Source organism: Pelodiscus sinensis, chromosome 7 (genome assembly GCF_049634645.1).
Source record: "Pelodiscus sinensis isolate JC-2024 chromosome 7, ASM4963464v1, whole genome shotgun sequence".
NCBI classification, from domain to species: domain Eukaryota; kingdom Metazoa; phylum Chordata; order Testudines; family Trionychidae; genus Pelodiscus; species Pelodiscus sinensis.
Genome location: NC_134717.1, coordinates 59,457,874 through 59,481,398, shown reverse-complemented (window position 1 = coordinate 59,481,398; position 23,525 = coordinate 59,457,874). Strand labels below are relative to the sequence as shown.

Sequence of the window (23,525 nt, the reverse complement as noted above, 5' to 3'; positions counted from 1 at the left end):
GCAGAAGCTGGTGCTGGGGGAAACCATCTTAAAATCCAGTTTCCTCCCAGCACCATCTATGCGGGAGGGGAAGGGGGAAGACAGGGGAGGCAGAGTCACAGAGGGGGATGGGGCACGAGCCAGGAGTCAGCTGTCCTGGCTCTCTCATGGTCCCAGGCTGCTGTGGCTCTACATTTAAAAAGCAGAGCCATAGTGGTTTGGGCCCAGGCACGGCCAGGACAGCTGATTGCCGGCTCGCGTCTGGTCTGCGCTGAGGTGCTCTGCCTTGTAAATATAGTAAGAACCTAGTGGCTCATTTAAAAGTCAAAGGTGCAGAGGGGCTGGCTCTCAGGTGGGGGGAGCCCCGTTGCAGTTCTACCCGTTGCAGCTCTGCAGTTTAATTGTATTAAGAGTTGGGCAGCAGAACCACTGTGGGGTTAGCTTCCCAGGGTGGCACAAACCAGGACTAAGCAGTTTTGGCTCCCACCAGCCCATCAACTAATATAGTAGTTGATGGATTAGTTGATCATCCACAATTTAACATCCGTATGCGAGACAGAGACAAAGGGAAACTGAGTGTAGAGTGCTCAATATACCCATCATTGGAAAGATCGTTTATTCACGGGGACTAGTTTATATTTTCAAATTCCTGATTTCCCCAGTCACGCATAACCATACTAGTATTGTTTGGCTTGTATGCTGTTCTAGGGCTCTAGCAAGGTACATGGGGACTTGTGTTGTGTTTTTTTTTTTCCCTCTAGCTTTCCCATGCGCTCTCCCCTAACGTATACATAACCTTGAATGTGACTATTACAGGGTTAAGGTTTAAGCTCTGTGAGCATTTCTGAGAGTTAAACATGGCCATGGCACTGTTTACAAAAGAGATGCAGCTTTAGCCCAACTGAATCCATGTTTACGTTGGAATGAATACTCACCTCCGCTTTAAGGTATGGGCCCTGCTGTAATAGATCCAGACTTCTTTCTCCATTTTATTTTTAGGTTTTCCACAATGTCTGCTGTCTAACAGCGTGAGGCATTAAGGAATTGTAATAAAACTTTGCCGTTCTTTCCATTCAGCCTTTAGGTCTGGAAATGACAAAGGGGCATTCAACCAACTCAGATTTGCCAGACGGCATTTGCAGATTCCTTCCCACCCTCTGAAAATAGCCTCTCCCAGCTTCTTTTACCATGACATATGGACCAGCTCTTCGGACCTTACTCTGCCAGAGAGAAATCCACCATAACAGGACCATTCCCAGCCAGCAATATACAGCCCGGAGTTATATAAACGGGCTGGATTAAGGGGAAGAGATCCATACTTTTGTCACAAAGTTGGATGTTAGAGTGCTGTGAATGTAAATATAACTCTTAAAGAAGGAGCACCCTCTGGCATTTAAAATATGGCTACAATAGAGCACATACAGTGTAATTAGGATAAGGACTTCCTCATTCTGAAACTAAATGAAACTCCTCTGACTTTTAAAATGAATGCGTTCTGCCACTGGAGAATTCTAGAGACACACTTGTCCCCTACCTTTCTCCAATATTCTGCTGCTACCCAAGCACAGAGGTAACGAAAGAAGCGCCATGGGATTTACAAAGCACAAACTCAAAGTTTCTAAAAATCATATCTGAAAATAAGTCAGATTTTGGCATAATTTTATGTTCATTAATCTGCTCTGGATGATGACTATTGCCTTTACCTAAATCTACAGCTTCTTCATGAATTCAGATGGCCCGTTTCTTTTGATATTTAGCATTGTACCATCGTACTGTTACAGCTTTGGATTTCAAAGCAGCCTCTGTTTTACCAGCAATCCAGTGACACAGAGCAGGTTTGGTTGGGTTGCTAGCAAAACCAAAGTTGGAATGCATGGGAATCTGTGGTATTACTGGCCATTGCTTTATCACTGCACAACTAATTCAGCCTTATGCTGTGCAGTTCTCCAAATACTTCAGCTGTACTGGGAAAAAGACATTGTGGATGCTCATCAATATCTAGGAAATTGTCTCCACCCCTTTTCCTTAATTTAATTTGTCTTGTGTCTGCAGCAGATACTTTAAAGGATTTCAGTGCTCTGCCTTACCCCTGTGGAAACTGAGAGCAGAGCCCATGGAAAATGCTGCTGCTGATGCACAAGGAATTGGAGCATAGAGTTTTGGAAGTGTTGACAAGCTCTTTGCTGTGGTGTAAATTACGATATTAAGTGCAAGGACGTGAAGACTCAAGCCCCATTTCGGCTTATGAGCATCTGTTGCATTGAAGAGGGCATGTCTCCATGGAGAAGACGGGGGCACGTCTAGAAGGAATACAAAATTCAAATGTATGTGGAAAATGTTGGCTAATTAATTATTCTTTGTGAATTAACGGTTTATCAGAATAGGCTTCCTATTTGTTTGACAACACAGCTGACATTTTTCACCTTCTCAGTGAAATCCCAAATAGATTCCAACAGCACCGCTGCCATTGGGCCCTGAGCTTTTGGAAGGGGTATCTGCTTGGGCTGGCATTTCCTAGCTAAAAGCTCATCAGTGCCTTTCAGTTGGATCATATAATATGGGCTAGCATGTGAAAAAGGAGTCAACTCTCAGTATTATAATACCACAGCATCCTGGTGCATTGTAGGCACCTTGTATACAGACAAACTATCCCTGCCAGGAGAGTTTAAAAACTGACTCTGGGAAAGGAGAAGGGAGAGTTGGAAGTAAAGTAAATGAGCAATGTTCTTGTATGATGCTGATGACTTGATGAGGGAATGCAAAAGGAAAAAAGTGGTGGGGCACGAGTTCTGTGGGACATGTACAGAAAGGACAGCTACTAGGTAGCAGGTTTAAAACACACAAAAGGGAGTACTTCACGCAGCACATGATTAACCTTTGGAACTCCTCACCAGAAGGTTTTGTTAAGGCCAGGACTTTAACAGAGTTAGAAAAGAGCTATATAAATTCGTGGAGGTGAGGTCCATCACTGGTTGTTAGCCAGGATGGGTGGGAATGGTGTCCCTAGCCTCTGTTGGCCAGAGGCTGAGAAGGGGTGCAATAGGGGTGGGATTGCTCAATGATTCCCTGTTCTGTTCACTCCCTCTGGGGCATCTGGTATTGGCTGCTGTCGGCAGACAGGATACTGGACTAGATGGACCTTTGGTCTGACCCAGTATGGCCATTCCTATGTTCTTAGCCACCCAAAGAGACATGGGAGGAACAACCAAACAGAGGACCATGTTGGGACAGCTGAATGAGGACATGATTCTGTAAAATTTGGGGAAGGCCTGCAATATCAGTGGCAGTTGGAGGTGAAGAATGAAGCCTAGAGAAAAGGTCCTGACATGATGTTGAAAAGGTTTAGAACCCTTCAAAGGCATGGCTTCCTTGATGTGGAGGAGGAAAAGGAGGAATGCAGACTGGATGGAATCCAGACAACTGTTGTAAATGCTCTTTTGGTCTGGTTGGAAAGAAAGAAGGAAGAAGGCAATGGGGTGGTGATAGCAAAAGTATTTAGCGAGATAGCTGAAGGAGTCAAGGATAGTTGGAGAATCATTTCACAAGTGAGTTGAAAGAGGACAGTGCCCGGAAGAAATGTTTGCATGTTAGTGAAATCTGGAATATCGTGTTCAGGCAGGAGGGTGGCCAGCAGGAAGAATGGGTGTTAAGGAGAAGGAGCTTGGCAGTAGGTGAAATCGGGAGAAGTTTGCTTTAAGATCATTTTGGGGACCTGACTGCAGGGTTGATGGTCAAACAGAGGCCAGAAGTGAGGAGAGGTATAAACTGGACTGAACTCTTAAATAAAGAGTTCATTTTAAATGCTACGAACTTGTCTACCTCCTCCCACCCCGATAGTCCACATATGTAAAATGTTGTTGCTAAGTATGGAAGAAATGCAAATGCAGGTGATTTTCTTGATCGAAAGAAAAAGATGAGCTAAACAAAGGCTCTTCATCTGATTGGTGGAATGAACCAAATCAGATTTATAAAGCCTTGAAGAGGTAAAATAGCTAGATCTTTCTGTAGATTAGCAGTTCTATCTGTGTTGGGTTCACTGCCATCAAAGCATTTAAAATTATTTAACCACAAACTGAACAGATTTTTCCCCATCTTTTAAAAATCAAAACAATCTTGTAACAGAAAATGAGGACTCTCAAAATGTTAGCAAGATTCAATTGCTGCAATTTGCACAGAAAACACTTTCCGAAAATCTGCTTCATCTGTTTGGCTTCTTCCTTCAATACGTTGCTGTGTTTTTCAAAGAGAAACATTTTTTTCCCCACCAAACTTTGAGGGTGAACAAAGAGAGAGCTGCTCCTTTGCCCGTTACCTTGAAAAAGTATGGGAGCGCTGGGGTCCCTCTGCAAATCAGGCTTAGGAACATGATGCCCAAGGAGAAACCTGCCCATTCCTGAGTCTCAAGTTAATCCTTCACAGGCGTCTCAGATTCTTGGAAGAGGCTTGGATTGTGGCAGGGTTGCAGTCCAGATTGTTTCAGTTGACTCTGATCTTTAGCTAGGCATTGCAACTGATTTGTTCCTAAAAGTAGAAATAGGTGGATTTGAAACCTCTTCATGTCTAAACACTGCTGAACCTTGAGCTTGTTTGAGATTTCATCCCAGGTTGAAATTCACAAATGGCCCTTGCCATAAGAGAAAGCAGAACATTTGCTTTGAATATCTGCAGCTTGAAGGTGTTACAGATATAGATCTAGACCTAAGACTTGTACAGGCCAGCTGACAGGAAAACTGCAGTGTGAGTGTGAGTGTGCAAAGGGGGCAGTTGTCCTGGGGTCCAGTGATTCAAAGGGACCAGGGCTTCCAGCCACTGCTACTGTGGCAGCCTGGGCCTCTTTGAATCAGTGCTGTAGCAGCATGCTGGGTGCGCCTCGTGGCTCTGAGGGCTGTGGGATGTGCCGAGCTTAGGGTGGCTTTGAGGGCTGCCTACCCTAGCTCTGTCTGTTCTGCCAGAGGGCCTGCCCTTCCCCCCACCTTGCCTGGGAGTTTATGGTGTCTGTTATGAAACAAAGGGGCCTAAATTAAATGTTGCCACTCAAGAAAGGGCTCTGGGAGTCCTTGGGGAACATTCTTAAAAGCCGGCTCCCTTCGCACACCGCCTCCTGGGGAGCTGACTGTTGCACCCTGTGTAACCGCTGAAATAGGTTTTGACGGGTCAGTTACTTAATGAAGTGCATTTTAACTATGTGCAGATGTTTCCCATCTCAAAAAAAAAAAAGCATTGAAATTAGAAAAGATGATCGCCTAAGAAAAACAATAAGGGGTGTGGAACCAGATGTCCCCTGAGGAGAGATTAATAAAACTGCCAAGTGGAACCTGCAGTCCCAAAGAGATGACTAAGAGGGGCTGTGACAGAGGTCTATGAAATCATGACTGGTGTGCTGCATTGCCTTTGTTTCCGATGTGGCCTAGGAATGGTGAGTTGGACTAGGACTCAGGTGACTTATTTATGGCTCTGTCACTAGCCTGCTGCATGACTCTGGGCCCAAGTCTCTTCTTCTCCTCTTGTGCCTCAGTTTACCCATCTGTGAAATGGGGATAATTGTATTGACTAGTCTTTATGAATGACTTGGAGGGTTTTAGAAACATTTTATTAAGAACCAATAAAACATGAATGCCCATGACTTATTACCTATTCAGGATCAATTTAACTGGTTTGTTGAATATTAAGATTCAGGCTTGTTAGCTGGGGAGCCCCTTTATTCTGAGTACACTAAAAAGTGTGACCAAATGTCAAAATACCTATAACTTTTTGATTCGTCTCACATGTACGTAATCATTGTGAAAGCTTTTCCACTATAGGAAGAGCCCACACATTACTATATCACAATCCCATAGGAAGAGAATCCACACCCCTCCAGTAACGTGCAATGCAAAGTATTTCTGCTACCCATAAAAAACAAATCAATTTGTTCAGTTTAAACTGTGCATTCTTGATGGGTGCTTTACCTATGCAGATCAGGAATCTTTAGAAAGCTGGGTGTTTTGGCATAAGATGAATCTCTTTAATTTTTGTATTATCAGCTTTGATCCTCTGCAACTTCAGTAGCACCAGTCATGTCAGTCATCAGTGTGCTCTGTTGTGTTATCAGGATCAGTTCCTTTATATGCAGTCATGGCCCTATAAAACAGCGATGTCTGAGAGGAAATCATAGGTCTGTTGTTAGCCATATTTTATATGCCAAGCATTTGTAATAAAAAGATGTGCCTTGCTGATAAGACTGAGTGATTAATTTGCAAGCCAGGGAGTAGCGAGAGTGTTCTAACAATTATCATATTTGACAGATTAAAGACCACACTAGGATACCTATTGCCCTGGGAGTTTATTTACAGTTCTTGATCTGCTTCAGACAAAGGATTCATGGTGTGACAGTTATGATGAACTGCCTTGCTAACCCTCTCACGCTGAAATCAAGACCAGTTGGACTCTCTTGCCCTGGTTTTTCTTATTCAGGGACCCAGTCCTGGCAAGGGTAGTGCTCAGTTTGCCTATTAAAGTGAGTCAAAAACTTTGGGTCTGATGAATCCTGAGCTTTTCAAGATCCAGATACAAACATTGTAATCTGGGCCAATCAGTAAATTGAACCTTAAGAAAATTATCTTCACTGACCTCAAAACTTCACATTGCTGCTAGGGTGAGGGGTTAGGGATTTCCAAAGTGGTTTGTTGTTGTTTGTTCATTTGTTTGTTTTTGGGTTTTTTTTGGCGGGGAGAGGGCTGGATGGGTTAGCCATATAACATGAAAAGAAACTTATGCTCAGAATGTGGGTGCTCAATCTTTTCTGAGAAGCAGGCCCCTTGGGAACTTCACATGAGTTACCTCTAATCACTGATAACTAAGGGCTTGTCTACATTGGGGAGTTACTTTGAAATAATATTTCTCCTCATTTTGAAATCATAGAATACTAGGGCTGGAAGGGACCTCGAGAGGTCATACAGTCCAGTCCCCTGCCCTCATGACAAGACCCAGCACCACCTAGACCATCCCTGATAGACATTTATCTAACCTACTCTTAAATATCTCCAGAGATGGAGATTCCACAACCTCCCTGGGCAATTTATTCCAGTGTTTGACCACCATGACAGGTAAGAACTTTTTCCTAATGTCCAAACTAAACCTCCTTTGCTGCAGTTTAAGCCCTTTAATACTTGTTCATCTTGGCCTCTGAGGATAGAACAAGTTTTCTCCCTCCTCCTTGTGACACCCTTTTGGTTACCTGTAAACGGCTATCATGTCCCCTCTCAATCTTCTCTTTTCCAAACTAAACAAGCCCAGTTCTTCCAGTCTTCCTTTATAGGTCATGTTCTCTAGACCTTTAATCGTTCTTGTTGCTCTTCTCTGAGCCTTCTCCAATTTCTCCACATCTTTCTTGAAATGTGGCACCCAGAACTGGACACAACACTCCAACTAAGGCCTAATCAGTGCAGTCTAGAGCGGAAGAATGACTTCTCGTGTCTTGCTCACAACACATCTGTTAATGCACCCAGAATCATGTTTGCTTTTTTTTTTTTTTGCAACAGCGTCTCACTGTTGACTCATATTTAGCTTGTGGTCTACTAGATCCTTTTTTGCTGTACTCCTTCCTAGACGGTCGCTTCCCATTGTGTATGTGTGAAACTGATTGTTCCTTCCTAAGTGGAGCACTTTGCATTTGTCCTTATTAAACTTCATCCTATCTACCTCAGACCATTTCTCCTATTTGTCCAGATCATTTTGAATTATGACCCTAGCCTCCAGATTAGTCGCAACCCCTCCCAGCTTGGTATCATCTGCAAACTTAATAAGAGTACTTTCTATGCCGATATCTAAATCAGTGATGAAGATATTGAACAGGACCGGTCCCAAAACAGACCCCTGCGGAACCCCACTTTTTAGTACTTTCCAGCAGGATTGTGAACTGTTAATAACTACTCTCTGGGAATGGTTATCCAGCCAGTTATGCACCCACCTTACAGGTGAAGTAAATAGGATGAAGTTTAATAAGCCCCATCTAAGTTGTATTTGCCTAGTTTATTGATAAGAAGGTCATGCAAGACCGTATCAAATGCCTTACTAAAGTCTAGGTATACCAAGTCCACTGCTTCTTCCTTGTCCACAAGACTCGTTATCCTATCGAAGAAAGCTATCAGATTGGTTTGACATTTGTTCTTTACAAATTCATGCTGGCTGTTGCCTATCACCTTATTATCTTCCAAGTGTTTGTAGATGATTTCCTTAATTACTTGCTCTGTTATCTTTCCTGGCACAGAAGTTAAACTGACTGGTCTGTAGTATCCTGGTTGTTCTTATTTCCCTTCTTATAGATAGGCACTATATTTGCCTATATAACATAGCGAACCAGCACACGGGTGAGCCCGTTATTTTGGAATAAGAGACTGGTTATTTCAAAAGAGTAAGTCCTGCTTTCCTTGGGGAATAAGCCTATTTTGAAATATTTCAGGAGTCATTATTTCAAAATAAGTTACTTTGAAAAACCCTCCCAGTATAGACATAGTTGAACATGTTGACCTGTGTCCTTTTCTTTCTAAAATGTTCACACTATTTTTTCCCAACTATTTTATCCATTCTGACAGTGATCAGTCCCAGTTTGAATAACTTGTGATCTGGGTTTCCTCCTGCCTCTTTCCCCTTCCCCTTCCACAGAGCACAGAAAACAACTCTGCATGTTAGAAACAGTTGACTATGCATAGTTCGTGAAAGGTCAGTTAGCCTGTATGGTAACTTCTCCTTCTCATTCCTTTCATACCTTTCTGCCTAGTCATGAACCCCCCCCACAATTTTTTTTTCTACAGCAGAATGAATGATGGTTTCTGCACCTAGTAAACTAAAAAAAGGGACTTGAAGGTTCACAATCCATGCAATGCACAAACGCGGTGCTGGGAACAGTGTCATTCTTGTTCTGATTGTATTTAACTCTTTCCTTTTACTTGTAAGCTGCCCATTCCCTGCATCATCTATAAAGTTAGCAGGCATGGTGCACAGAGAGGCCCTGGGGCAATGAGACAGAAATGAAAGGAATGTAAACTGGTACCATATTGTATTCATGCATGTACCCCTGGGCTACAATTCAGCTGTCCCGTGACATTGGGCCTATGGCTTTGGATAATATCATGGCCAACAGCATATAATTATGCACAGCATTAGGTTTTTTTGTAGTTTTATAAGCCACAATGCTTGAATTTTTGGACACCTGCTCTTGTATTTTTTTTAGTCTTTCATTGTGTGCGCTTACGTATCACTGGACCACATGAAACCCATTACTACTTGTCCTTACCTTCAGTGGTCGTGGAGGGAAAAAAAATCAATCCCTGTATTCCTCCTCATAGTCATTAACACAGTGGTTTTCAAATGACACAGCTGAAGAAATGTGTTGATTCCCACGACCCAACATAATTTGACTAGAGTATGGGCTCTGGGTGGGGCTGAGGTTGGGAGCTTTGGGCTGTAGGAGGGGGCTCCAGCTTTGGAGGGGGATAGGGCTTCGTCAGGAAGGGCTTACCTTGAGCGGTTTCTGGTCTACAGTGCAGTGGGCGGGGGGCGGGGGTAAAGCAGCTTTCTGCCTCTCCTGGCACCGCAGATCTTGCTGCACCCAGAAGCAGCCAGCAGCAGGTTCCCAGCCAATAGAAGTGCAGAGCTAGCGGTCCACGCCTAGAAGCCATAACTGTTTTTGGCTGCTTCTGGGACACAGCCAGGACAGGCGGGTAGCTGCCTTAGCACCCCTGCTGGTCACCTGATCCCCTTGCAGCACTGACCCACTGTACCTGAAATTCCATGGCCCAGAACTGGGTCACAACCTGTCGTTGGAAAACCACTGAGCTAAGAAGATAAAATTAGAACTTTGGGCAGAGCAGAGACCTAAGTAGATGAGTGCCATAAATCCGTGTTAATATTAAAACAGTAAGGTAAAGAGGCAAGCTGGAAAAGAGAGAGACTATCCTCTTACTGGTCATATGCTAGAAAAGTCCAAACAGGGAGGAGGGGTGGAGAATAGCAGCCTATGAAGTTCTACGACCCTTACCTGGGCTTACCAGATTGAAAAATTCTGGTGCAGATAAATAATGCAGCAAATGTAACAATGAAAATGATCCAGCACCACAAAAGAGGCCAGCTCCTATCTTCCTCAAAAAGCATGAATAGCAAACTCTTGGATTTCTAGGTTTTCTAAACTCTTTATTTTGGCTCCCTGGTTTCTCCTAGGATGCAGCAAAGAATGCCCATGCCTGTTGTGTATGTACAAACATGGGCTGCTTCTCTCTTTTTTTTTTTTTTTTAAAGTTTGCATCTTTTATAGATTAAAGAAAAGAGCCCAGAGCTTTACACTGCCTCTGTGGTGCACTACTCCCAGGACAGACTGACTGAGGAGGACACATGCTACTTGATGCAATCTGCTTCATTTTTATTCCCATCTTAAATGCTTTTCGAGAAGTTCTCTCCTTATTTATGCCTTTCAATCCCAATAATTTCAATGGTTCTCTGCTGCCTTGCGGCAGGGTGTGTATGCGTGCCCCCAACTGTCCAGTGCAGCACCCCGGGGTGGCTTCTTGCCATCTCCGACCTCCTCTTCATTGGTGTTTCTATTCCTCCATGTTTCTTTCCCTGCAAATATCAGCATGGCTTCAGTATAGTTTAAAGACATCCCTTGGGAAGTTGGATTGAGAAGCCCTTTGAAAACACGGCACAAGTCCTGTGATGTGACTGTGGGTAGGAGGTTATGTCTTTCCCCAGAGATCATTTTAATATTAATTCCCTTTCTGTTGACGGGGCATTAAAATACTTCTGGCATAGACAGATTTGCCTAGACAGATTTGCCTATCAAAGTATGAGACATAAGACTTTTGATTATTGCCCTGTTTTCCTGATTATCTTATTTTCAATCCTCTGTGGCTAGGTAGATATTTAATATAATTCCGCCACTTATTTTATCTTAGTGTCATTACATTGAGAGCATAAACTAGTAGTTTTGACTATCTGATTTGAAAGTGGTGACTTCCGAACTCCAATTTTTGTAGAGGTTAATATCAAATTGAAAATGTAAAGTTGTTTGGATTAAGTGACACATCTCATATATAATTCATTAAGGAATGTTTGTGAAGTTATGGGTCAGAAAACTCTTCCAAAACTGGCCTGAATTCATTTTTTTTACCAATTTGCTTGTCTTTCAAATACTGTTTTTGTTTAAGATTTGATTTCTCCCTTTTTAATAACTATAGTTATCTAGAATTTCTGTCTACTTTGTCATCTGCAGACACGAAATGTTTTTGTCAGCAATATACAGTGGATTGCATTGCATGATGGGCACAAGGCTTGGTGCTTTTGCAAGTCCCGCCCAAAATGTTCATTGATAATTCCAAATAACAAAAAAAAGTGTGCTACGCTGACTCAGGTCCATCTAATGAGGTATCTGTCTTTGACCATGGGCAGTATCAGAAAACTCCTTCATTTTTGGAAACTGTACTGTTTTGGAATAATTAGAAAAAATCCTTCTTACTTCCTATTAACTACAGGTTGGCAGTCTTCCATTGTTTTTGGTTGATGCCATTATAATTTTTGAGGTTCTCAATTTAATTTGTGGATGATTCACAAACAAAAGAGAGGGAGAGAAATACGTTGCATGTACTTTTCATGTGAATAATTTGTCCCAAACTAATGCTGCTGCTGATAATGAACTGGTTAACACATTATGCTGTGTCTGTACTTAAAAGCTTCAAGTGGCACAGCTGGATTGGGAAAGATCTCTTCCATCAACATAAAAAACCCAGCTCTCCAAGTGGTGGTAGCTATCTACGTATGTGGGGGAGCATCTGCCACTGATGCAGTACATGAGTGCTGGCAAAAGTAATGTCATGGATGTTACTCTGGATGTTTCTCTTATACCCCTTAGCTACAAGAGTTGTGCTGAGGTAAGTACTAATGCTGACATGACCTTACGAGACTGCTTTTTAGGCTGGCATGAGACTGAGACACAATACAGTAGAATCCCAGAGCTACAAACCCCAGAGTCACAAACTGACTGGTCACCCCCACAGTTCTATTTGGAACTGGAAGTATGCAATACATTACGGCACTGTGTTAAATGTCAACTACTAAAAAAATGAAGGGATCACCTCCAATCTTGAGGTGTTTGCAACTCTAAGGTTCTACCGTACTGCTAAAAATGAAAAAATAGAGTCCAGAGTCTTTTTATTATTATTTTTATTTTGTCTTGAGAAGAAATGGGTAGCTAGTAGCAAGTGATTGGGTTTAAATTAGTTCTGCCAGATTTTTTTATTAATCTTTGCCCTCCTCTTTCTCTAGTAAGTGATAACCAAGTTAAGACAAAGAATTGTGAATTGCTGAGATCCTGAATGCTTTGAGGCAAATATATTTTTTCAGACCCATTGGAAATATCTGTTTGTTGCAAACTCTTTGCAACTAGCCCCACATCTGATGTGGCTGGCAAAGCTATAACAAGTAACACTAATGCCAGCCAACAGAAAGAATGGTCAAATGGTTAAGTTATTCCAATAATTTAGTTCATTTGTTATTACTCTTATGCCAGGTTTGTTCTCATGAGGCTTGTTACATGGAAATCTGTAATATCCATTATTTTTTCCTCTTTGAAGTTCTTCTCTCCTGAGACCAAAAAAATATGAACAACTTGAATGCTCTAAATTATTTAAATCTTGTCCGTTCTTTGTGCTCTTTGAACTTACTGAGCCATGGACATTGTAACAGTCAATCTCCCCTTAAATTTCTTTTAAAAAATTAGTTTATATGACGAAAAACAGATCCATATTAGGACACAAAATGAATTGTTATTTTTATTGTAACTAAATGTAACACATCGTAGATTTGGTTTGGTTCTCCCATAGTTTAACACCAGAACTAAATCTGGGGTGGAGTGGGATGGACATGACAAAACTATTGCTTTAATTCTCTGTCAATAACGGACAGTTCAGGACATTTATCCCTCTCTCTGTTCCGGTGTCTTCCGGGAAGCACCCCACCAACAGTCAGTCCTGATTGAAGTCTCCATGTTGCCATTTTTATGTGGGAACAAAGATAATTGGTATATAATGTAATACAAGGGCGGAAATTCAGAATAAAAAATTAAGGACACTAGACCCCTCTAGCTGAGGGAAAAATGTGCTTTAGGAAGTACCTTTATCATAGCATAACTATGACTCCACTTTCTAAGCTCCTTGGGCCAAATCCTCATCTGGAAAAAATAATTGACTTCAGTGGCATTGCCCCAGTTTACCCCAGCTGAGGATTTGGCCAGCTGTAATTCCTAGAATGTTACATTTTCTATCCAAGCTGTCTCAAGACACTCTCTGGTTGGTTTCCCAGGTTATGTGCTCATTTTCTGGTAGCCAAGAGCCACCGCAGCCAGTGTCCCATTGGTGGTAGTGATTACCTGAGAACGTACCAAGCTCGATGCTAGAAATGGGTCCGGATTTTTACTTATTCAGTCGCACGCCATTATAATTAAACATCCCACATGAAGAGGCTGCAATTCTGACACTTCTACAACCAAACTTTTTAGGCTAACTTCTATATAAGGTGATATCTGTGTTTTTTCCTCTTGTGGACTGAGGGTGGCATCTCATTTTTTCCATTTATTAATGTTGATATGAACATTACTATGAACATTCAATTAAGGGTATCTCTTGTTTTCACTGGCCTCTTTTTTGAGCTCAAAGTTTTGGCTAATCTGTAGTTTTAGCAAACTAAAAGTGCCAGAGCTCTGTCACAATATCCACATGTGATAACTGCAAGTCCAGTTAGAACACATAGATTCACACCCTGGTTTGCCATGCAGTAACTTGTTGCGTCGACAAGCCCTTAAGTACTGCAACTCCAAACTTGTGAGCCTTATTTAGTGCCTGCACCCTCTTAGGACCACTCTGACAACTGTAGAACAGGTGGCAGGATCGGGGTATTGGGTGGTTCATGTTGCTGCTGCTGATGATGAAAAATGAGAGAGAAAAGTAATGCCTTAGCCCTCCCTTTTGGCATAAAATCTCCTGATATTTCATAGGTTTCTTTATCCAATATTTTGGCACATTTTTTCCTTTCATCAGACATTGAACCCTTTGTTCTCATATGCTCTTGCTTTACTGTTACTGCCATGCCACATGTAATTCTGTATGCTACCAGGAAAACCCCGAAGCTAATTGATATTTCTCCACCTGTGTTTCACAGAGGATGCAGTCTGGTTTGAAATTAAGGCCTGATTTTAACTTTGCACTCCTATCTTTGGAATCTCAGAAGGTCTAAGTGTGCGTTTAAATGCAACAGGCATCAGGCAGGCCAGCCAAAGAGTTTGCAGGGCCCAAGGTGGCACCGTGACAGTGGAGCTTGACGGGTGGATACTGTAGTTGAAGTCAAACCCAGTTAAGGGGTTACAGAGTCAAGCGCAGCCATCACAAGTCACTTGCTGGATGCATTGCACAATACACTGGCCAGGTTCTCTGCTGAGTTGTGTGACTCTCCCCACCATATGGATGAAACACAATCTGTGGCAGACAGAGAAAGGCGAGCAGCTCGGCTGCATTCTGGCTCACTAGAGCTGTCAACACATACGCAGGCTGAGCCAGCTCCCGCAGCCTTGCCTACGCAGCCAGACTGGGGCCCAGATGACTACAGGGACTCCAGCTGGTGCGGTGGCAGGGTGCCGAGCTGAGAGGCTGGCCGGGAGGGTGTGGCCATCTCCTGCGTGAAGGCCAGAGAGGAGCCACAGCGGCAACTGCATGGCAGTGCAGGTGACCAGCTTGTTCAGCGCCAGGTCCTGCTGCAGTCCCTTGTACTTGGGCTTGATGGAGCCAGGGGCCTGTGGCAACCGCCTTGCTTGCCTCGCTCTAAGTGTGGGTCTGATGAGCATACACTCTAAGACCCCTTTACTCAACCAAAGCAGTGTACAAAGGACTTCTGGTAAGTGAGAATCTGGGCCTTTGGTTCAATGCAAGGATAGGGAACCTTGCATGGACTCGCCTCCCGAGGCTCTCACCCAGCATTGGAGAACCTGCCTAGCCATCCCCATGCAGGGCTGGAACATACGAACGTCTACTATCTTGGGCAGACTCTGATGAGCTAGGGACTGTGGGGAGTGTGTTTTCCTTCTCAGTCGGGGGCCATGTCAAAGAGGTGGTTTTGGTCTTCTGATTCTCATCTGGGTGCGGCCCCCAACTCAAAAAGGTTCCATGCCTCTGGTTTAATGTACAGTGCAGGTTGGAAGGCATGAAGAGTTGATGTAGAAATCCTACGTTTATAATATACTGGCAGTTGGTTGGAGCTTTTAGAAAATTTTACACTTACGCATGTGCACACATACATGCGTGCACACACACATATCGTTGTTTTAGACCATATGTTTCATTTAACAGTTAGTCAATGTCTCAAGGAACCTCCCTTGTGAAGAGATCCTCACCCTCTCGTTGCGTTAGAGTATGTATTGTAAACTTCAAGGCAGCAGAATTTATTGGATGGTATATTATAAAAGACCCAGTGTCTACTTTACAAAGTAATCAAAGCTGTAGAACATGGGAAGACAATACTCTTCCATTAGGCTCACAGATGCTGCCTGTCGTTCATTGCTGCTCTTCTCCGACCCGATTGTCCATGTGAATCGTTCAGGAACAAGCAAGAAGAGGCTGGCGGATGAAATGAATAGTTCCTCTGAGTGGAGGGGGAGGGGACACATTCTAGAAGTGAGTTTCTCAGAGGTCATCCTTTAAAAAAAAAAATATATTGACTGTTTCAGCTTCTCCAGGTATCTAATGAACTCCGCTGCACTGCAAGAGAATAGAGTTCAATAATGTGTAATGATGGCTTAAAAAAAACTAATTGGATTCTTATCAGGTAATCTCTCAATGCACCAGCATAGCTGCTAATTACTGTTATTGGTGGCATTTGGAATTATTGAAGCCTAATCTATCCTTTTAGATTAAAAAAGGACTAGATTTGCAAAAAAAAACTTATTTCAACACTCAGCGGGGTGTGCATTTCAGATATCACTGCAGTGCACCTATTAAATTTTTAGTACCAGATTATGATTCGCACTCAGGGCACCGGAGTTTGCAGAGCAGCATGACCTGAGCAACAATTATTAATTAATCAAGTGCTAAAAGTGCTTAAAAAGATAACAGCAGCCAAATGATAAGAGCCTGACAGGACAGATGGTTTTTATAAGATTACAAATGTGTCAGAGCGTGTATTGTAAAGCAATATCCCTTTCACAGTCATTGTGTTCCATTTCTCTTTATGAAAATATTAGCCATTGATAAATACCCCAGGTCTTAATACCATTAAAACAAATTATTTTTAAATCCTCGTATAGCAATTTACCATACGAATAGCAAGCACTGTGTAAACGTTATCAGACTGGCAACTTATTTTGGAGCGTGTGTGATAAAAACCCTTGTTTCCATCAGTAGTTACTAATGAAGCCAGAATGCTACTGTTGGACCTTATTAATTTACATTACTTCAAAAGAAGGAAAATATGGGTTTTGAGAGCTGGTGGAAAAACAATGAAAATATTCATGTAGAGGAAAAAAAATCAGTGGAATTTTAGCCAACTCTAATTACTTTCATTCTCAAGGGTCACCCATCAGTGCCGCTTGGGTACTTACATAGCCGCTATTAACATGTCATCTGAGTGACTGGCAAATCTGTAGCACGTTAATGCACACGATACCTCTGTGTGTTAGGACTGTGACATTATCTCCATTGTACAGATGGACAACTGAGGCCCAGAGAGGCTGAGGAGATTATGAAAAGTGCCTGGGGATTTTGGGTGCCTACATTTTTGCATTCTTCCCTGGAGACACCTTAAGGCCTGTTGAAAATAAATTGCTAAGCATGTACCCTCGGAAAATCAGTGCAACCCTATTGTGCCAGCATAAAACCAGGTGCAACCCTCCCCTCTCCCGAAACCAGTGGAAAGTCATGCTCACAGAGGAGCTGCAGCAATGCAAGATGGGAAATACTTCCTCCCCAGAGCAATACTAGTTTGGTTTGTGAAAGCTGGCTGTGAAGATTCTCACATGTCCTGGTAGCCTTCATTGTGGGAACTTGGCCACCATTCATAAAGTCAATAGGAACACTCACGATGTTGGTGAGGCAGGGGCCAGCCCTGAAAAGGCCTGGAGAGTAATTTAGTGGCTTACACCTGCAGTTAGCTCCATGTGTTTGTATTGCTACTTCTGTGTGCAGCCTCACTGAGGCAGTTTCATTCTAGCTATTGCAGCTCATGCTTTTAGTTCTGGCAGGACCCTGCATGATTCACAGTGCCAGGCAAGAAGGTAGCCATCAGGTGCAGTTGAATTCCAAAGCTGTCCCCTGTGCAGGACCCTGGAGAAAAGGCGGATAACACCAAGTCTGACCAACATCTCCCAGTGGCGACCCTGTTCTATCATGGAGGTGTGGTATTCTTCTCTGTGTGAGAATGGGTAGAAAGCAAGCCCTGCATATGTTCCCACTTGTATTAATTGCAGCTAACAAAAAGCACAAATAAGTAATTGAAAGAAGAACACAATAGACAATACGTATTTGTAACAACTTTATCATATGCACCAGTGATGCAATTGTTGGTTGGAAATATGGCTCTAATTTTTGTAGTTTCTCTTTATTTTTAGTCTTTGAGTGAGAAATAAGATTAATATAAATAGTGCTTATTGGAGCTTATTAGTAAATCATGCATGAGGGTTAAGTGTCTCACTGTTTCTGTTTAGCTAATAATTTAGTGAAATGAGTTTAATTTCTGTGAGTTCTAATGCATGTGTATTTATTGACTTGCAGTTTTCATTTTTGCCAGTGTGCCTAAGCTACATGTGCTACCCCAAAGGAAAAGCAGTACAACTGGGGGGAGGACAGGATAAGGACTGTTCCTTAAAAATGAAACAGACTTCCCAAGGATGTATCAAAACACAGCTAATAGCAGCAGCTCTGTTGAGGCAGAACATATTGTTATATCACCCTTGCTGTAGATCAGTCATGGAGTTTGACTGTCCCACCTTCCATTACATGCAGTAATAGCGGCTGGTGGAGGGGAAGACACATTTTAGGCACACGACAGTGTAACACCCTATTGCACTCTCACTGCACCCCGTTACAGACCTAGCTGGTGACCATGGGAAGTCATTCCTTCCAGGGTTTTTCACATCGCAGGAGCATGAATGAAGTGTAAAATCTGGGTGAGGTTAACATAGTAGCTGTTACTGAGGTGTGGAGCTGTTAATCCAACACCACTGTGTTGGTAATCGAATTAATATATCTGCTTTGATTGATAGCAATCATGGCCCTAAATATATCTGGGTTGATTGGAATTTTAGGACAAGTCATTTAGATGTGCTGTGCCTTTGGTTCTCCAGCTGTATTTTGACACTTAAATACCTCACACGGCAGGAGACTTATTACAGGTTGAATCTCTGTAGTCCATCTCACTCTGGTCTGGCAACGTCCATGGTCCAGTATGATTTTATTTAGCTAGATGTCCACTTACCAAGATTGTGGCCAAGTTTCCTGCAGTCCCAAAAAGCTTGTTTACAGCCATCAGTCCTGGCTCTCTCTTGTTGTTGTTTAGCTCTAATTTACCCCTAGGTATCTTTGAAGAGCCCAGTAAGCAGTGGAAGTATTAGTAATGCTGCTAGACAAAGTTGATCTGCCCTGTGGTCAGCAAATTCTTTGGGTTGGTCCCAGTACCAAAGGGGCTGGATTAGAGAGGTTCAACCTATACCTGAAAGATTGTGAGGTACGCCGATAGTAAAGATGGGGAATTTGACATAATCGGATAAGATCCGGTTCCCGAGGTGACCAACACAGAAGATCAAATTTATCCCTAGTTCAACTCTGTTGGGGGGAAAAAACACATTAGTGAAGAATCTACAAGAAAATGGGTGGGGGGGCACTATTCAACCCCTTACTCAGAGAGCCCACCCTACCCCATTCATGACAGTACTGAGGCCCACCCTCATCTTTAAACATGTGCTTAAGTATGACTATTTTAAGCCGAGAGGTGGGATTTTGCCTAAGTGTTGTTCCAAAGTGGGGACGTGGTCTTTATGTTGTTTTTCCATGTAGTTCCATAGTGTATTATTTGAAACACCCTAATGAACCACTCAATTATCCTGGAGATGGACTGGGTTATCTCTGGCATGGAATTCTGGTGATCCTGTGATTAACACAAATAACATTCCAAGCTGACAGTCCTTTTGGATTTTCTTCATCATGTTGTCATTCCAGAGCCATGGAAGAACTATCTTGTCTCCTAGCTTAAATGCACACCCCTGCCTTGCCTTTCCAAATGTAGAAGCAAGTGCCTTTTTTTAAAACATGGCTCAGTAGCCACCACCTATTTGTGTGGTCATGATAGGGAACCATTCTTGATGTACCACTCTGACTTGTCCCATGAATAACACATCATTTCTGCTGCTAATTACACTCATTTCCATATCAGTTATACTTTCAAGGTTGGGTTGTGCCAGAGCCTTAGAGTAGAAAACTCTTTGGTATAACAAATTCATACCCAAGTGCTGAATGGCAGGGATATGTTTTAACCCTTAAAAAATGGAGGCTGGAAAAGGGAAGAGACAATGCTATAAATGGATCCATTAGGTAATACGAGAAGATCTCAACCTTGGGAGCGGCATATTCCAAGTGAATTAAAGGGGTGAGGGATAGCTCAGTGGTTAGAGCATTGGCCTGCTAAACCCAGGGTTGTGAGTTTAATCCTTGATGGGGCTATTTGGGGCAAATCTGTCAGGGACAGTACTTAGTCCCCTGCCCTCAGGGCAGAACTGGATGCAGTGACCTCTCAAGGTCCTTTCCAGTTCTATGAAAGAGGATAGATAGTATCATGGGTCTGAAAAAATTAAATTATTTTGAAGGCTTAGTAGGGAAATGTTGGTAGAGATCCTTAACAGGTGAAAGTGAGCATAGTTCCAAGTCTTCACTGAAGATAGACCAGTTTATAGCAACTGGGAGTCTGGCCCCACCGACGTGTTTGGGATTTATTCTGACTTTCACCAGCTGAGTATCTGGACAACTATTATTAATTACGTGTATTACAGTTACTGCTTAAAGGGCCCAGAAGAATTTGCACATGCAGTAGAACCTGAGGGTTACCAACATCTATCTGGAATGGAATGTTCCTAATTCTGAACCAAATATTATGGTTGTTCTTGAAAAAGTCTTCAACTGCACACTCATTTAATAGACCTTTGAAATTTTACTTGGCAGAAGAAAAATGCTGCTTTTAAACATCTTAATTTAAATGAAACAAGCTCAGAAAGTTTGTTCAATCTTTTTTAAGCTTTCCCTTTGTTTTTTAAATAGTTTACATTTAGCACACAACTGGATTGTTTTCCTTTTTGTTTTCTCCTGCCTGATTTGCATTCTTCTGGTTCCAAATGAAGTGAGTCTAGAGGAGTTATTCCCCTTTATTTGGCATTGGGGAGGCCACATCTCAAGTATTGCATCCAGGACACATTGGAGATGGTCCAGTAGAGGGCAACCAAAATGATTAGGGGGTTGGAGCACATGACATACAAGGAGCGGCTGAGGGATTTAGGCTTATTTAGTCAATGGAAGAATGGGGAGGAGGCATTATACAGTAGACTTCAACTTCTTGAAGATGGTTTCCAAAGAGATGGAGCCAATCTATTCCCTGTGGTGGGAGAGTATAGTTACTTTCATGCAATGCCATGCCTTTTGTTACCAGAATAAATATTGGACAGGTGACTGGGCATAGATACTCACTAAGTGAAGCTCATAATGTGGTGAAATTCTGTCTTACCATTTTAATTCGAGAGATACCAATTAGAGTAAAGAAACAAAAAAATATACTGATGCAGAGACAAAAGGCCAAATGTGTTGCTGCTTGATGGAAAGATTTGTGTGTGGTGAAGTGAGGATAATGATGGTGATAAATGCACTTGGAGATACAAAAAGATAGGACATTGAAATCATTTACTGTCCTTGTTGTGTGCTTTCTAGTACATTTAGTTTTAGAAAGATCTTGGCACCTTTCTAGCTAGAGACTAATATTTTGTTTTACTACTGTGGATTATGCAGGAATGAAAATATATTCAAAACCTGATGAGCATATTACATTTTGAAGAGAAGTTTCCTGCAGGAGCTATAATTTAGAACAAGTGTTTTATTACAAGATCAGAACTTCTATTAACTTACTGTAATGTTCTCTGGCAGACATTTTTTCGTGAATAGAAGAAAAAATATGTTGAACTAAACTTTATTGGGAATGAAACAGGAATGCTCCAGAATCAAAAGACTCACTAGAGTACTGCTTTAGTGTCAATGTAGCATATTAGGTGCATGTTTGTCCTTGTAAGTGGAGTAATGTTATAGTAACAATTCAATGAGGAGGGCACAAAAATAGCTATGCAGCGTTGTGAAAGCCAAAAGAGAAACCCAGCCATATACCTTTTTAGCTGACTCTTAAGTATTTCAAGGACATTAAAGAAAATGACAGAGTAATTCCACATTCCTTTCATTTCACCAGTTTTTCCATCGACTCTTCTCATTTTACAAATAGAGGGGTGTATCTTTCTACTGCACTAGATTCTTTCCATCTTTACTGTCACTGGTAGTTTTATTCAGCAGGTAACATTATGTCCTAGAGTACAACTTCAGTTTATGGTGATTGTATAGGTTGAACTCTCTAGTCTGGCACTCCATGGTCTGGCAACCTCTGTGGTCCGGCATGATTTTAGTTAGGTGGCAGTTGACTTATCATGGGTGTGGCCAAGTGTCACATGGTCCCATAAAGTTCGTTCACAGCCACCAGTCCTGGCTTAGTGTCCTGGGCTGTTACTTAGCTCTAATTTATCCCTAAATGTCTTCTAAGAGCACATTACACAGTGGAAATGTTGGTAATGTTGAAGTGGAAACGTTGCTCCTGTGGTAAAGCAAACTCTCTGGTTTGGAACCGGTCAGGTCCCACAGGTGCCACACGAGAGAGCTTCAACCTACCAAACTTGAAGGCAATGGTGCTGCTTTAGTATCTGTGAAAGAGTTCCCCATTTGACTTGCAGAACCCCTGTGATTGAGTGTGATGTGCCAGACGGGAAGAACTCAGCTTGACCGTGCAATCCCAGGCTGAGTTGGAAGAGCTTGCTGTTTGGAAATATGCCTTTTACTCCCAAACTGAGCAGATATGGTATGAAAGTCAGCCACGCCTGGTAAGATCCCCATTGTGTAGTGAACTCTGTGTGGTAGAACCTCTGTGCCGTTGTAGGCCCCATTGAAAATTGAGGAACTACATATCTGTAGCATCTTCTTGGTGGTCAGAACATAAGGATTCTAGTCCCTGCTTTAGGAAGACTTCTTAGGTGAGCCACTTAAATGTGCTTTGTTTTCCTCAGTCTTAACAAAAGATAACGTTCACCTACTTGACAGGGTTCTTGTGCAACTAAATTCACTAATATTCAGCAGCACACGGTCTGGCTGTGCAGTGCATCCACTGCATACCCCACAATTTGTTTCCAGCAAAATCCACCTCCCCCTCCAAATTTGGACCTATTGGTTTATACATAAGCCCTCTTACCCGATCCTGGCAGTAACTAGTGTTCCATTTCACATTAACTCACTTCTTCTTATCCAGGCAGCTAATGGGCATACAACTCAGCCAATATTTAGATCCCAAACACACGATACGAAGACCCTTGTAGAACAGTGCTATGGAATGTAATAAGCGTTAAACCCAGGGTTTGAATATAAGTTTAATAGTATTCTATGGAAGTTACACTCAAAACCTATGTAACGTAATGGGGAATGTTGTTCTTTACAAACTGATGGTGTTTTTTTAATCCCCACCCTCACTGATGTCAATCAAACTCTAGAGGAGGTGAGGAAAAGAATCACCGGTAAGGAACTCGAGAGACTGTGAGAGGCCTGAGCTTTGGCCAGTAACCACAGCCGGAAGGCAGAGAAGATGCTTTGTAATCTCTGCTATTTAGTGGTCATGTACTTCCCCATCTTGGTTATTCACAGCAAACGACTCCGACATAAGGCAGGGAAATGGGGGTTGCAGTTGTGTTTTAAGATCCAGCATTGCATTGAACTCTGTGCTGGGCAGACAGCCATACCGGCATCGAGCTCCATTGACTTCAAAAGGGGTGGGCCTTCCCAGAGCTGATTGCAGGATCAAGGCTTTCAGCAACCAAACGCACAGCATTTGAAATGATTGTTTCACTGACAAACACTAGGGAAGAAGGAAGAGCAGGTAGGAAGCTGCAGGTGGAGTTGCTTTCAGACCAGATAAACTTTAAACCACAAATACTGAGCGCCAAATCCCATCTGTAGGTCTTTGTGTCCCTGAATAAGTCCCTTTGATGTTATCTTGTGAGAATTACGCGTTTCTTAATTTTGCTGCTAGCACAAACAATGCTAGTTTTTTCTTCCCGTAGACTTACTTTCCCTTCAAGGAAATAATCGTTGATAAAAATCTTATCTGAACTATTTCAAGCACTATTTGGACCAAAGGAATCTGAAACAATCCAGCTTATCATTAGAGTTCAGGTTCAGAGACGCAAGGGATGCCAATAC

The 23,525-nt window shown here is 42.4% G+C and overlaps 1 protein-coding gene and 1 long non-coding RNA gene across 10 annotated transcripts in view; both read left to right on the top strand.

Annotated features, from left to right (window-relative positions):
* The window catches only part of ERBB4 (erb-b2 receptor tyrosine kinase 4), a 935,749-nt gene that overhangs the window by 70,472 nt on the left and 841,752 nt on the right, over positions 1 to 23,525 (top strand). The window lies entirely within an intron of this gene.
* The window catches only part of LOC142830233 (uncharacterized), a 41,420-nt gene continuing 18,003 nt past the window's right edge, over positions 109 to 23,525 (top strand). The window contains exon 1 of the long non-coding RNA XR_012905320.1: positions 109 to 22,159. This is a non-coding gene — a long non-coding RNA (uncharacterized LOC142830233). The remainder of the gene's footprint in view (positions 22,160 to 23,525) is intronic.